At 33.9% G+C, this 17,340-nt stretch overlaps 1 pseudogene; it reads right to left on the bottom strand.

Annotated features, from left to right (window-relative positions):
• Positions 1 to 575: 575 nt before the first annotated feature.
• Positions 576 to 17,340, bottom strand: part of LOC101138051 (ubiquitin-ribosomal protein eS31 fusion protein-like) — a 30,310-nt pseudogene continuing 13,545 nt past the window's right edge.

Below are 17,340 nucleotides of genomic sequence, written 5' to 3'. Positions count from 1 at the left end.
AATAAGGTTAACCACTTCTTTCTTCAGGAGGGGGGAAAAAAGAGAGGGAACAAATAAACAAAACAACTTCACTTAGCTTTCACAATTCTCTCATTATTTTCTTTCTGCTTATTTTAGATATTTTCTTATCCGTGTTCTCATCAGATTCTATTGCTTCCTGGTTCTTCAAATGGTTGGGTTTGTCAGATGTCTGTCCTAGCTGTCTTTTCTTCTCCTAAGGTCCATGGGAACTTTTGTGTGACTTATATTTTCAAAAATCATCTATATGCTGGTGCCCACAAAATCTATATGCTGGTGCCCACGAAATCTTGTCAAAATAAATATCTGTACTAATTATTCCAGTTTACTATAATGCACCTTCTTTTGATATCTTCCAAAGATTTGAAATTAAACACATCTGGCATTTTATACTTTCATTAATGTTTCCTATGTTAATGGAAATATTTTAATTAAAAATATTTATAAAGTGCCTAGTATAGTTCAGCTATTTTCCAAGGAACTAGGAGTACATCAGTCAACAAGGAGATAGATTTTGTGTTTTTTTAAGTTCACACTTTTTGTTAACTCGTACACAGTTACTTGTCTTCTGGTTTGCTGAAGCAGTAAGTCAGGCCACATTTGCCACAATAATGTCTATTAAAGTGAATGTCCATGAAAACTTCAGTACTGCCTTCATCTGAAGGGCATTGAAGGTGATTAATTTTGCCATTCTTATCTACCTTATACTATTTCAGGACAGCCAGCCTAGCCTTTCTCTTATGCTTATTCTACTTGGAAGTGGTACAAGGCTTCTTCCTTTTCTCGGCACCACCAGGAAGTCTCAGCACAAGATGAAGAGCGGACTTATTTTTAATGTGCTAGTCAAAGTGCCCCCACCTTCCAGTTGCTTACCAGTAAAGATGGGTCTTGGCTGATCAGGAGGAATTCCTTCCTCATGCTAGATCTTGGCCTTTACATTTTCTATTGTATTGGAGGGTTCAACCTTACAGGTCTTCCCTGTAAGGATTTTTATGAAAATTTTACATTTTGGTGGCAGTTGCACTGTAGATGGCAAATCAAAAAGAAGAACAAAAGAGATAGATTCTTAACATGACAAATCTCACATTAAGTCATACAAGCCGGAAACCTGAATCACATGCTTAACGTATTCCTCTTCTTTACCACCCCATTAAATCAGCATATGCCCTGAATTCACTTTTTATTTGCTCATTTCTCTCCAAGAATAAAACGTTTGTATTCTTTTTTGTCCATAATATTAGGTAATCACCAGAATAACTTTTAAACTCATGCCAATAAATTTGAATCCATGCCAATTGATCAATTACAACTTCATATTAGTAACTATGCTTTTGAAAGCCAGTCAATTACTAGCAGCCAATTACCAATAGCCATGCTCCACACACCCTCACTTTTGGAAGTCTGCCAATTCCTGAGCATTTAACATTATTTCCTTTGTTTCACTTTGCTTCTGTATAAAATCAGCAATTTGTTTGGTTCAGAGATACTATATCCCTACACGCACAGCTCTCCCTTGAATAGTCGAAGAAATTCAGTTTTTTTAAAAAATATCTTTATATTAAATGTTGGCTTTTTCTTTACACATTTCTATTCTCATTACTATTACTTTAAAGCATATCCACCTGAGTTATTGCAACAGTCTCTTCATTGGTCTACGGGCACTATCATTTTCTCTTTAATCCATTCTTCAAATCTCAAACAATTCACAATGTGAGATCAGTATTACCCTGATAATAAAATGAGACAGAAGCATCATAAGAAAATAAAATTACAAACCAATATCCCTTATGAATATACCTGTAGAAGTCCTCAACAAAATATAAGCAAACTGAATCCAACAACATATAAAAAGATCAGACAACATGACCAAATGGGGTATATCCCAGCAATGATGCACTCGTTTTACATACGAAAATGAGTCTATGTATTTCATATTAATGAAATAAAGGGAAAAAAGTGGTCATCTCAATTGATGCACAAAAGGCATTTGACAAAATCTAATACTCATTCATGATTAAAAACACTAGATAATACTAGAAATAGAATATAGTTTCCTCAATCTTATAAAGGCATTTATAAGTTAACATCATGTTTAATATGATAGAACAAATACATTCCCTCTAAGATCAGGAATGAGAAAAGGATCCCTACTCTTGACACTTACATTTAACACTGTATTGGGGTTCTAGTGAGAACAATCAGTCAAGAAGAAATAAACAGAATGAAAATTGTGAACAAAAAGTAAAACTATTACTATTTTTGCATCATGAATGGCATGATCTGTATGGTCGTCCCTCTGTATCCCTGGGGGATTGGTTCTAAGAACACTGTGGATACCAAAATTGGCACATGCTGAAGTGCATTATATAAAATAACATAGTATTTGCATATGATCTACATCCTCCTTCATAACTTTAAATCATCTCTAGATTACTTAAAATACCAAATATTATGTAAATATTATGTAAAGAGTTATGCTATATTTTAATTGGTATTTTATTGTATCTTTTTTCAGAAAAAAAAATCCATGCAAGTAGAAGCTGTGAATACAGAGGGATGACTATACATGGAAAATCCAGAGTAATCCACAAAAACAAAAATCTTTTAGAACTAATAAATTAGCTTGTCAAGGTTCCAAGATATAAGATCAATATAGAAAATTCATTGTATTTCTAGACACTGGCAATGAGCAGTCAAGAAATAATATTAATAAAACAATTCCATTTACAATAACATCCAAACAATAACAAGGAATATATTTAACAACAGAAGTGTAATACCTGTACAATCAAAACTATAAAACATTATTAAAAGAATTTAATGAAAACCTAAGTAAATGGGAATATATCATAAGGTCATAAATTGGGGGATTTATTGTCATTCAGATAGCAATATACCCTACATTGATTTACAAATTTATTGCAGTCCTCATAAAACCCCAATTATTTGCTATTACAGAAATTAACATGCTAATACTATAACCAAATCAATCTTGAAAAAGAACAAAGTTGGAGGACTCACACTTTCTGATTTCAAAACTTACTGCAAAGCTATAGTGATCAAAACAGTGTGGTACAAACATAAGGATAGATATATAGAACAATAAAATCTAATTGAGATCCCCCAAATAAACCCATACATTATGGCCAATTGATTTTTAACAAGGGTTCTATGACAATTTAATGGGGGAAATCATGGGCTCTTCAACAAATGATACTGGAACAATTGGATATCCACATGCCAAATAATGAAGTTATACCTGTTTACCTCATTCTGTATACAAAACTAAATTCAAATGAATAAATGGTGTACATTTAAGACTTTAAACTATGAAACTCTTTGAAGAAAACATATGGTAAAATCTTTGTAACCTTCGATATAGTTTCTTACAGGTGATAACAAAAGAATAAGTGATAAAAAATATGACTAAATTGGGCTTTATAAAAATTAAAAAGTTGTGTTTGTCAAAGGACACAATCAAGAAAATGAAAACACATGACAGTTATATCCAGAATACATGAATAAATCTTATGTTTCAACAATAAAAGCACAAATTATCCCAATTAAAACATACAAAAGGACTTGACATTTTTCCATAGAGAATATAGAAATATCCAACAAACCCATAAAAGACGTTCAACTCCATTTATCACATGGGAAATTCATGTCAAAACCATGATGAGAAACTACTTCTCACCCATTAGAATGGGTAAAATTTTAGAAAAGATAGACCATAACAAAGAATATCGTGCCTGTGGAGGAAATAATATCCCTCATACACTGTTGATGGGAGTAGAAAATGGTATAGTCACTTTGAAAAAAGTTTGTAAGTTCCTCAAAATGTTAAACCTAGAGTTACCATATAACCCGGCAAATACACTCATAGTTATGTACCCAAGTGAAAGGAAAACAGGTATCTGTACAAAATCTTGTCCAAGAATGTTTATAATGGCATTATTCAAAATAGCCAAAAAATGGAAACAACACAAATGTCCATCAGCTGATGAATGGATAAACAAATGTCTATAGTCATACAATGGAGTAGTATTCAATTATAAAATTGAATGAAGTACTGATACATGCTACAACATGGGTGAGCTTTGAAAACATTATTCTAAATTAAATAACCCTGTCATGACAAACCACATATTATATGATCCCACATATCATGATATGTGATATGACATATCCCGAAAAGGCAAATACATAAAGACAAATAGATTAGCAGGTTTTCCGGGTGGGAGAGAGGAAGGAATAAACAGTGAGTGCTACAAGGAATGAGGTTTCTTTTAGGATGATAAAAATATTCTGAAATTAGATAGTGATGATGGGTAAACAAATCTGTGAATCTCCTAAAAACCACTAGATTATATATTTAAAGGGTGAATTTTATGGTATGCAATTTATTTCTCAGTAATTATTATAAAAATAAAAACTAACCCAAAGTAATATATCTAAAATGAAAACTAACCTTATTAATCTTACCTTGTTTAACATTTTTCAACAGCCTCCCCTTATCAGCTTCTGATAACCCCCACTACAACAATCCAAACTTCCCTCACTAAGTGGTTTAATGAGGGACAACTGCTTACCCTGTCCGAAACTGAATCAGTCCACAAAATGTTTGTCTCTCTGTCTCTTTAACTTACTTCTTCCCTTCTCATTTGTCTAACAAATCTACTGATCTTTCAATGAGTTACCTTAGAGTCTTTTTCCTACTCTTAGAAGCACACTTACCTGACACAAGGCAAAAAAGGGTAAAAATTAATTGTATAAGTTACTGAATGTTTGCTGACGAATTCTCTATATAAACTCATTTCCAAATCACTCTTAATGCCAAGAGAACACATAAACAATACAAGTAGTCAGGCTCACGTGGATAGCAAGAACAACCTAAGATTGTATGTTGTCACACAGTAACTCCCTGTCTCAAGTCAGCCTGGTCCTAGAGAAAGAAATAAATGTATGGAATGGTCACAGCTTAGAATAAAAGGAATAAAGAGTATAGTAATGAAGCTCCACACAAGATTACGAAGGCCCTGCTCTTAGTAATGCCAGTGTTTAGCTTCCAATCCTTGTTTAGACTCAGACTGAATTCTGAAATCTTGAGCATCATATCCAAACTCCCTGAGATCGGGACATACAATCTTTATCTAATCTTAAATATTACTTCTACTTTTGTAATCCAAGAAAATATAGATACTTTTCATTTTATTCTAGGATATCTTGTGCTTCTTGGCTCCTTTATATGTGCTTGCTCTGCTCTTTCTGTCTAGTTGACCCTTTAATTGATATTACTTGCTCACATTTTTCATTTTTTCTTCAGTCTGACATCTTACATCCTGCCTAAAAACATGACCAAATTGTTTTTGTCCTAAAATAAATATACATTGAATGCTGGTCTTTCTCTAAACCATTTTCCTACATTTATTCATGCAAAACATCATCTTATAGCATTATTGCCAGGAAGACAGTTGACTAGACATTCTAGAAAACAATTTTTCCCACTGTAGACATCCTAAAAAATGCTAAGGAAAATATAACCACAAATTTTGTGTTCTCAAGAAAATAAGATAATTCTACAGGTGGTGAGAGTGATGAAATAGAATACAATTTTGTTATGAGGATCCTGAAACCACAGGTGTCTTGAGGCTGTTTACAGATCTTATTAACCTTGAATCTTAGGAAAATAAAATCTTTCCTGAGATTTCACATGTGCGGGTCTTTCTTTCTCTACTGGCAATTGAAATTTATTATTTATATTACTGATATGGTCCAGGAATGTTAAAACATTTACTTAAAAGTTGTTATTGCCTAGTGCTACCTAGAAGACACAAATGTAAATATTATCTGAAGGAGTTCAACATCAATTCAGAACGCATAAGATTCCCACATATAAAACCTACCATAGTTCAACTCACTATCGAAAATTTCCAAAAGTACAAACAAATGGAAGAACATTCCATGCTCATGGGTAGGAAGAATCAATATCGTGAAAAGTATTGGGCCATACTGCCCAAGGTAATTTATAGATTCAATGCCATCCCCATCAAGCTACCAATGACTTTCTTCACAGAATTGGAAAAAACTACTTTAAAGTTCCTAAATCAATCCTAAGCCAAAAGAACAAAGCCGGAGGCATCATGCTACCTGACATCAAACTATACTACAAGGCTACAGTAACCAAAACAGCATGGTACTGGTACCAAAACAGAGATATAGATCAATGGAACAGAACAGAGCCCTCAGAAGTAACGCCGCATATCTACAACTATCTGATCTTTGACAAACCTGAGAAAAACAAGCAATGGGGAAAGGATTCCCTATTTAATAAATGGTGCTGGGAAAACTGGCTAGCCATATGTAGAAAGCTGAAACTGGATCCCTTCCTTACACCTTATACAAAAATTAATTCAAAATGGATTAAAGACTTAAACATTAGACCTAAAACCATAAAAACCCTAGAAGAAAACCTAGGCATTACCATTCAGGACATAGGCATGGGCAAGGACTTCATGTCTAAAACACCAAAAGCAATGGCAACAAAAGCCAAAATTGACAAATGGAATCTAATTAAACTAAAGAGCTTCTGCACAGCAAAAGAAACTACCATCAGTGTGTACAGGCAACCTACAAAATGGGAGAAAATTTTCGCAACCTACTCATCTGACAAAGGGCTAATATCCAGAATCTACAATGAACTCAAACAAATTTACAAGAAAAAAAACCCCATCAAAAAGTGGGTGAAGGACATGAACAGACACTTTTCAAAAGAAGACATTTATGCAGCCAAAAAACACATGAAAGAATGCTCACCATCACTGGCCATCAGAGAAATGCAAATCAAAACCACAATGAGATACCATCTCACACCAGTTAGAATGGCAATCATTAAAAAGTCAGGAAACAACAGGTGCTGGAGAGGATGTGGAGAAATAGGAACACTTTGACACTGTTGGTGGGACTGTAAACTAGTTCAACCATTGTGGAAGTCAGTGTGGCGATTCCTCAGGGATCCAGAACTAGAAATACCATTTGACCCAGCCATCCCATTACTGGGTATATACCCAAAGGACTGTAAATCATGCTGCTATAAAGACACATGCACATGTATGTTTATTGCAGCACTATTCACGATAGCAAAGACTTGGAACCAACCCAAATGTCCAACAATGATAGACTGGATTAAGAAAATGTGGCACATATACACCATGGAATACTATGCAGCCATAAAAAATGATGAGTTCATTTCCTTTGTAGGGACATGGATGAAATTGGAAATCATCATTCTCAGTAAACTATCGCAAGGACAAAAAACCAAACACCGCATGTTCTCACTCGTAGGTGGGAATTGAACAATGAGAACACATGGACACAGGAAGGGGAACAACACACTCTGGGGACTGTTGTGGGGTGGGAGGAGGGGGGAGGCATAGCATTAGGAGATATACCTAATGCTAAATGACGAGTTAATGGGTGCAGCACACCAGCATGGCACATGTATACATATGTAACTAACCTGCACAATGTGCACATGTACCCTAAAACTTAAAGTATAATAATAATTTAAAAAAAAAAAGAGCAGAGAGACATTGAATAATGGGGAAAAGGGACCCCAAAGCCTGATTAATGATGATGTATGTAATGTTTACCCAAAATAAAAAGTCCAAGGTGAACTTACCACAAGTGAATAATAAGCACGAAGACAATCACCTTGCCTACAAAACAATAATCCTGAGTACATAAATAATAAAACAGCTTTTGGATATTTCAACTAAAAAGAAAAAAGAAAAGAAAGAAAATTTCCAAAAGGAGAAATAGACAAGCCACCACGATTAAGAATTAACACAAAGAGGCCAGGCGCAGTGGCTCACGCCTGTAATCTCAGCACTTTGGGAGGCCGAAGCAGGCAGATCACGAGGTCAGGAGTTTGAGACCAGCCCGACCAACATGGTGAAACCCCGTTCTCTACTAAAAATACAAAAATTAGCTGGGCGTGGTGGCACGTGCCTATAATCCCAGCTACTCAGGAGGCTGAAGCAGGAGAATCACTTGAACCCAGGAGGCAGAGCTTGCAGTGAGCCGAGATCTTGCCATTGCGCTCTAGCCTGGGCAACAGAATGAGACTCTGTTTCAAAAAAAAAATAGCGGAAATAACAAGTAGCAAAATAAGATCTTTATCCACAAACTTCAAATTTAAAAATTGGGAAAGAGAATATAAGCTAAGCATGTTCTAAAGATCTAACTAAATAAAATAGTTGAAGAGATAAATTAAGATGTTTTGAAAACATATCTAATATGCAGAATTATTAAAGCAGATTCATGTAATTTCTGACTAAGGAAATCTGCCAAAAAGTTGGTTTATATTATTTATTGAATGATTGCTATTAATTGATATTATAAACAAATAAATATCAGTAATTAGAGGGCTAAACAGATAAATTAAAGTATATCCACAAAATAGATTACTATGCATCTGAACCTTGTGCTATGCATCAGGAAGCTTCTTATGTACTGATTGGACACTATAGTCATGTATTATTAAGTGCAGAAACAAGTGGAAGAGTAGTGTCTATTGTATGCTACCATTTGTGATAAACGAAAGGGTGAGGACACATATTTTAATTGCCTTATAGGTACAAAAAGGTCTCTGGTGTATAGTATTAACAAAAAGTTATTATTAATAGTGGGCAATGGGAAGTGGATGAATGAAGTTCAGAAGAGAGTTTTCGTAATATATTTTTGTATGGTTCAAGGTCATGTCAGGAAAGATGTCAATCATGGTTTAACTGAAGATATACTTTTAACTAAGAGATTTTGGCCAAGTATCAGTAAAGTTGAATAAATTAACAAGGAATGTTGAGGAATCTGGAGATTAGTAACAGTGGAAAGCCATTATCATCCCTGCTATTGATGGAAAAATGGAGGACATAATTTTGTAGGGACTCAGAGCTGCTGGAAGAAAGGATGACCTGATCAGATCTGTGATTGTAGTGGGGCAGCAACTGAATCCCAAAGCCAAAGTAGAGAGAAAAAGGGAAACAACATTCACATCTCTGTTCCCTTTAGCCCTCCAATTGTCTGGTGCCTTTCACTGGACAAACTCAATCAGAAGTCAGATAACAAGGAACCCTGGTAATGTAGACCATAAGGGTATGCCCTGGAGCACAGAGCAGAAGAGAGAAAAAGAATATATGGAGAAATGGATGACAGATGGTAATACACAGCAAAACCCCTTTTATAATGTTTTTGATGTTCAAATTATGTGACTTATTCACTACTTAACAACAATACATTTTATATAGAAGTACACATAGAAGAAATTATTTATGATCTGGGAGCATTATCTTTTTAAGTAAAGTATTGATAAATGCAATACCATCAAAATTTAAAACTTTTGTTCATCGTTAAACACCATCACCAAGTTAAAAACAAAATCTTCATATTAAGAGGACAAATTTATAATGCACATAACTGACATCAGATTAGTAACAAGGATATACAATGATGGTCTTCTAATAACTGACTGAAAATTATAAACAACCCCAAACAAAAATGAGCAAATATTTTAAAATGCAATTTAAGGAAAATGAAATGAAATTAATCAATAAGCAGATAAAAAGCATGCTCAAGCTTGCTATTAATTATGCAAATGCAAATTAATATCAGAATTAGATACCATGCTGCATACAGATTTTTTTTTACACAAGAAGTCTGATGACTTTATGTTAGCAAGACATTGGCACAAAAGCAATTCTTATGCATGGCCAGTGAATAACAGAACATTTGGAAAGCAATTTAGCAATATCTAGTTAAAAGTTGAAGATTTACATTCCCTCTGAACCAGTAACTCCATCCTGAAATACATCACCCTAGGGAAACTCTCACTCATTTGCACCTGAAGACATCTGCAAGATTGTTCACTGCAGCTTTGTTTGTAATGGCATAAATATGGCAAATCACTTGAATATTTATTAATAGGACAGTGGAATTTTTTGCCATATTCATGCAACAGAAGAATAGGTAGCAGTGAAAACGGATGAATTAGAGCTGCACTATCAAACTTAGTGTCACGCAAAAAGGACAAACTGCTGATGATATGATGTATATAAAGTTGAACTGTACGCAAAATAATATTATATATTGTTTTGGTATAATAGTAAGGGTAATGCCATATTTAGGATAGAGATTAAGGCATGGCAGATGAGTACACGAAAGATTTCACTGAAAAATATTCCTTTTTCTTAAACTGAGTATGATAATGTTGATTTTATCTCTATAAGTACTTAGGTATATCTGAAATATAACTACTAGTAGATAATTTTATTATGCTTTGACATATATTGTCAGTTAATATCTGCAACTACTCTATGAATGTCATATTAGTCACAGGTATTATAGTAGCAATGACTGATAATAATATCAAAGATAATGTAGATTAACAAAAAGAAAAAATCATCTCAACTAATAATGAAATACAGAGAGGATCGTAGAGCTAACAACATGTAAAAATATGTTTAAACCCAAATCTTTCTGATTATAGACTTTCTATTGATTCTCAAATCCTGCGTATAATTTCCAGCTCTACATTCCATTGACACCTCATACCTGCCTTTCCATTTTCTTTAGTGCCTCACATATTCTCTTTGCCATCTTCTGGGTCACTCAAGCATAAAACCTTTATATTTTTTCTACTTTTTCTTGCTCTCCACATGCAGTAAGTAATTTTCATAATCCCCTAGCATTCATTGCCATCTTCCTTTTCCTGATGGCATCACTTCTTGTAAGGCTGTTGAAATCATATTTTAACTAGATCTTTTGTTTCCAGCCTCCTTCCTCCAGTAGCTTAATTACCAAAGTAATCTTCCTAGAGCCTAAGTCCAATCCTATGAAGTTCCTGATCTAACATTTCTATTGCAAGTCCAATATATTTCCAATGCCTCTAAGGAAAATTTATTTCAAGGCCCTGCCACAGTTCTTCAACTGCATCACCAATCCACTGTGATCTTCCATCTATGGTTTCAAACAAGTTCCTGCTTTGCTTCTTGATGGCCTTTCATTTCCATTTGTGAATGCTATTTTGTCCTGGTTAAATAATGTAACTGATTTGTAATTTATTGTAAAACAGTCTAATTTCTATCTTCAAGTATCTGTGTATTAATATATGTTTGGTTTGTTGCCAGTCACATATTTTTAACATCTCTTGAGTCATGGAATACTTTTTCTACTTGTTTTAGCCACCTGATTATTTGAGGGTGATTCAACAATTGATTTTGGGTTTCATTACATGTAGTCAGCAATACTAGTTCCTTTATAAAACAGATATAATTACATTTTAATATTTTCTCCCACTTACATATACGATTTCATACCTTTTTGTATCACAGGAGATTATAATTTTATTTATATGGTCTAATATCATAAATGAAAGCAGATTTAGACAATTTAGGTGCACATTTTGACACACAGGTAATTCATTCAAGGCATGCACATTAGTTGCTGAAGCTCACCAGTTAGAAAGTCTTTTTTCTATACAGATTAAACATTCCAAATCTGAAAAGCCAAAATCTAAAGTGCTCCAAAATTTGAAGCTTTTTGAGTATTGACTTGATGCTCACAGGGAATGCTCATTGGAACATTTTGGATTTGCGATTTCAGATTTGGGCTGCTCAGCCTGTAAATATAATGAAAATATTCCAAAATCTGAAAAAAAAATTGAAATTTGATGCACTTCTGGTCTCAACCATTTTGAATAAGGAATACTCAACCTGTGTTATATATTTGGTTATTGAATGCTATAGATAATAGTTCAACTTAAAAAATAAAAGAAAAAAGTCAACAAAAGCAATATTTTTAATATTTGTGGCATTTGTCATAGGCTTAGCAATGTTAATTGATTAATTACCAACATTAATTGATCCTAAGCTTGTGAGTATAGGAAGAATGCCACTGTCACTTAACAATTCATTGTCAAGGGGATTATTCCTTTATACAATTTTTTTCTTCATTGTAAGATGCCAATGATTATAAGACATTCCAACTCTTTAATTATAGCATGTTGGCAAAACATTTTTAAAAGTTACATTAAGTGCACTATTGCTGTATAATACCGCTCAATTTCAGAAATATTTAAATAAGAAGTTATGTCGATTGTATAGTCAAGAATATGCAGAGCTTAGGAATTAGCCATTTATTTAAGAGTTTATTTAAGGGTGATTATATTTTGTACTTCTTTGTTTCTAGGTAGCATTTTCCGGTAGACAAAAGTTTTTAATTTGCTTCTTTCTAAGTAACAAGTGTAGAGGGTGTTAACAAAGTAAAAGTTAAAGTAGGTCTCCAAGTAGGTATACTTATCTGTTAAAAAGCCATGCAGGAAATACCCAAGGATATAGGACAGGAAAATATTCCTTTCCAATCCTGGTACATACAATTGTCCCTTTTGTACATATGTGGTCTCCATTAGAAAGAATCGGAGTTTCATGTGTGTGTTCCTGTACCAGCACTGAGGCCCCAGTTGTGAAAGACAGGTTCATTGTCTGCATATTATATGTACATTATCATGTAGAGTTTCAACGTTTTTAATACTATTAGTGGCAAACATCGATTTTCTTTACTTCTGGGGCCCTGCTAGGGTTGCATCACTACGAATTCCAGATGAAGAAGGACTATTTTCAAGCTCATGAATGGAAGCCCGCCAAAGTTTAAACTAATATTCGTTGGGAGTGAGGAAGACCTCGGCAGTCTCCTGGAGGATTTGAAAAATATGTTTACACCTCCTGCTTTGCCAACAGTGACAGCAAAACAAATAATTGCTCCCTTCACATAGCCAAATGAAAACATATTTAACTGAGGGGAAGTTAAAAACAAAACTGCTCAGATTACCTCAGAACAAGGCATTTTAAGAAGGCTCTTCATTTTTATCTGTTAATTTTTCAGAGATAACAGAATATTCTTCACATTTTTTACCTCTCCCCCATGCTATTCTAAACAATATACTGAGCTCATAAAAATCTCTTCCCTAATTCCTTTTCTCCAATCTTTCTAAAAAAGTAAAAAGTTAGAGTTTACAATTCCATAGCAAAGATATCATTGACATGTTGTAATTAGCAAAAGGATGAAGACATGAAGCTGGATTCGGTAATGTGTTTAGCTCTTACTCCATGTTAACAAGAGGCAGTACCGAGTTCATGGAGAGATTATTGGTAAAAGTCATAATAACCAGCCTGTTTTCCCTGTTCTTGTTCATTCAGTTCCTTGGTGTAGGAAGATAAGGGATGTGCTGAGATTTCAGGAAAACATTTCATGCATTTTATCTCATCTTTCCTCTTCTACCCACTCAAGTGTATATTTATGCAACATATCATGTTGCATTTCATGTTGCAAATTTGCCAGTCTGAACTGTGAATTTCTCAGAAGTCCAATCCACAGTGTGGTTTTTAATCCATATTGAATTTAATCAGTCCTGTAGACAATTGTAAGATTGCAAGTACAAGACAGAGCATAGGGGACACTCATAATAAGCCTTACAATGTACTTACAACTGTGGATGCAATATCAAACTCGTCTGTGTAAGTAAAAACCTATGCTCCATTTATGCAGTCACCTTTGATTTAAATTACATCATAAAACTATGCCAATACATATCTCTGTGAGAATTATTTAGCCTTCTGAATGGAAGAGCCCTTAGCAATCTCATACTTTTGTTACTGTTAAATTGTTTTTCAAAATAAGAGACTTAGGCTGCTTAAATTGCTTAAGTTCAAAAAATGGCAGATAATCAAAATCAAGTTTTGATAATGGCAAATTCCCTAGCAGTTCAAAATTACATTGGTGAATTCTTTCTAGCAATTAGTGATAGAGAGACATCTCATGAAGTTACAAAGAGAATAGACTGCCAAAGGCCATCAAGAAAAAATAAGGTCTTTTGCAAACATACACTTACAGTACCTCTGAATACTCACTCCTCTATTGATCTTACAGATTGTATAGCATTCATCCCACTTTCCTCTGCACCCTCAGGTTGTATGCTGACTGTTGATTGTTTTCTCATTAAACAGCATCCTTGATTTTCATTTAATTTTTAGGCTCAAAAAATTGTTGTAGTCCACAAAATACACCTCAATTAAAGGAAATGTCCAGTATTTAACTAGATAGTCAGATATGTCCAATAGTGCTACTTGTCTGTCTATAAAGAAAAATGCACATTAAATATACCAGGAAAATATTAAATGTGAGTTACTATGGGCCTTTAATCACTGTTTTTAGTAATTACATGAGTTAGTCACATATGTAATCCTCTATTTGCTCAGAAATACCAAAGAATTTTATAAAAAGTTCTAAAACCCAAAAAGGCAAAATAATTAAAGATATTAATGCAATGTTTTAAAAAAGTTAGAACCAGATGTATACAGGGCAAATGACTTTAGAATCCTAAGAAAAAGGCTAGGCACAGTGGCTCCTACCTGTACTCTCAACACTTTGGGAGGGTGAGGTGGGAAGATTGCTTGAGGCCAAGAGGTCAGGACTAGCCTGGGAAGCATAGAGAGACTTCATCCCTAAAAATAATTTTAAAATTAGCCAGGCATAGTGTCATGTACCTGTAGTTCTAGCTGCTTGGGAGGCTGAGGCTGGAGGATTGCTTGAGTCCAGAAGTGTGAGGCTAGAGTGAAATATGATTGTGCCACTGAACTTCAGTCTGGGTGACACAAGACCCTGTCTTTAATAATAATAATAATAATAATAATCTAAAAGAGATCATTTCATTATTTCCATTTGACAAGGAGGAAAGCTGATAAGAAATCTGATGGCATACTATTGAACACTCAAAAAAAGAGCTCTAAGTGTCTTTGGAAGTGCAAGTAAAGGTGATACCAAAATAAAAAGTTTGTTGGAAGATTAATATTTAAACATGAATTATTTCCCTCCTGTGTGAGCCATTACTCAGCTGTCAATGTCATTTACATATTTATGAATCTTATATAGGGAACATCGATGTAACCTAAATGACAATCACAATACAACTATATTGGGAGGATATAGGTTTAGAAGTGTATGTGAGTGTGTGGGGTTTTGGGGAGAGATATAAAGGAGATCTAGAGCCCCATCTTCCATGTAAGTATGCCAATAGAAAATCCTTAGAAGTCAAAGACCAAAAAGTAGTAATATAAGTATTTATTTAGACATATTATCAAAAGAATTCATTTTAAAAGTTGAAAGAGTTTGCTTCTGGGGAGTGATAAACTTAAGTGGGAATTAAGAAATTGTTGATTTTTGTCATAAGTCTTATAGTACCATTTGATCCTTTAAACCATCTGCAACTATTGCTTAGATAAAAATAAAAAACAAATTAAAAGAAATAGCATCAAATTCCCATAAATTTGACATTATGTTCCTAGAGGAGTACTTGGAATGCTGATATTTCATATTGCATTTTAATTGTAAACACATATCCTTAATAATCGAGTGAGCTGAAGGTACATTTTTGCCATTGTTTGAATCTCCTTGGCTTCACCAACTGTAAAATAAATACTATGAAAGGCAATCTTATCTTCTCTGAATGAATATTTTGAGGACAGTGGACATACTATAAGACAGCAATGTAATCTATTTAGATCAACTGCAAGTAATTAAATTATATATATTATTTAGTCAATCTTTAGAAAAGAAATAAATGAGTCCCTTAGAGATTAATGATTTGCCTGAGGAATTTCTATTGGGGAATAATAATCATAATAAGAGGGTCCTTAGCAGTCTCATTTTCTTAACATATGCATCTGGTTATAATATTTGTATTCTCTTATTCATATCAAATAAAAATAGGGGCTACACATAAATTTTAATTCAGATTGCTTTCACAGAAATTTGAAAAGTATTTTTATAGAAATATCCTGGGATGTTTCATAAACACATCATATTGCATGATAGTTCCATTAAATTAATTTGAAAAAGTGTCAGCATGACAACTCTTTGATTCATGAAAGTATTTTGAAAATACATCTCATGTATTTTTTGTTTTGTTTTATTTTGTTTTGACAAGTCATTGTTATATTAGTCTGTCACAATTTAGTCTAGATGATTGCTGTCAGCAGAGCCAACTAACCAAGTATCATCCTTGATCTTCCTACACACATGCTACAGAACCCTTTCTTCATCATCAGCTCTAGAAAATGCCATTTATCAAAGCCCCTCAGGCAAAGCATTCCTAGGGTATTGTGAGACACAGACTCAACTTTAAGAATATAGGAAAAATCTGGTTGAAATAAATATGAGGGAAAGATTCAAAGGCAGAAATACATCACAAAAGGGATGATGTATAAAATGGGGGAATATAAGGGATTTAAAGAACTCTTTTTCATACCTCAGTTCCTTTTTGTTTTTCACTAATTTCAGAGAGAAATTTAAATATCTCTAATCCCTCTACTCATATATATATAAATTATATAAATTATTGGTAAGAAATATTATTATTTTAGTCATATGCAAAATTTATTTTTGACAGTTAGGTTACTGTGAATCCTCAGTATTTCATGGGATGATTAAATCATCCCATGAAATATTAACTAATTAGTGCTTATTATTAGGGGTAAAGATTGGTTTAGATCAGGTGTTATAAACCTCTTTTAATAAATGTCAAGATAATAAATATTTTAAGCTTTATAGGACATACAGTGTCTGTGGCAAGTACTTTGCCATTGTATCATGGAAACAGCCAGAAACAATGCAAAAATGAACAAGCAGGGCTATGTTCTAATAAACATTTATCTACAAAATAGGCAGCCAGTTGAATGTGGTTCATGGGCTATGATTTTCCAGCCCCACGGCTTAGATGATATTATAGTCATGGAATCAGGGGTGACAAAATCTTTTCATAGATATCATATCTGTGACTTCCCAGGAAGTCTCCAAGAAGAATATATGCAATAGGAGTCAAATGAAAAACTAAATACCAGTTTAGGAGGGTAGAAGATGGGAAAGTTTTAATGCAGAGACATGGCTCTACTTATCTGGTTGAATTAAATGAATAAGACTATAGGCCAGAATGAGGTTTTCTTTTTTATCTATACTGAAACAAAATCTTATGCTTGAGATAGTATTGATCTCCTGGTGGTCACATGCCACGGGAAGTAGAAACAGTGGCAATCATGAATAGAGAAAGAACATGGTCGTGACTCCTGAAGACAGATGGGCACCCACTAAGCCGACAATGATGAATGCAGTAGAGATGGATGGGATAAAGCAGCTCCATCCACAGAACTGGCCATAGTTTAATTTAGTCACACAGCTTGATGCCCAAATAAAGTACAAGAGAGGTCATTCACGGAT

Source organism: Gorilla gorilla, chromosome 15, assembly GCF_029281585.2.
Source record: "Gorilla gorilla gorilla isolate KB3781 chromosome 15, NHGRI_mGorGor1-v2.1_pri, whole genome shotgun sequence".
NCBI classification, from domain to species: domain Eukaryota; kingdom Metazoa; phylum Chordata; class Mammalia; order Primates; family Hominidae; genus Gorilla; species Gorilla gorilla.
The sequence above is the reverse complement of the archived record's forward strand: the minus strand, read 5'-3'. Positions and strand labels throughout refer to the sequence as shown.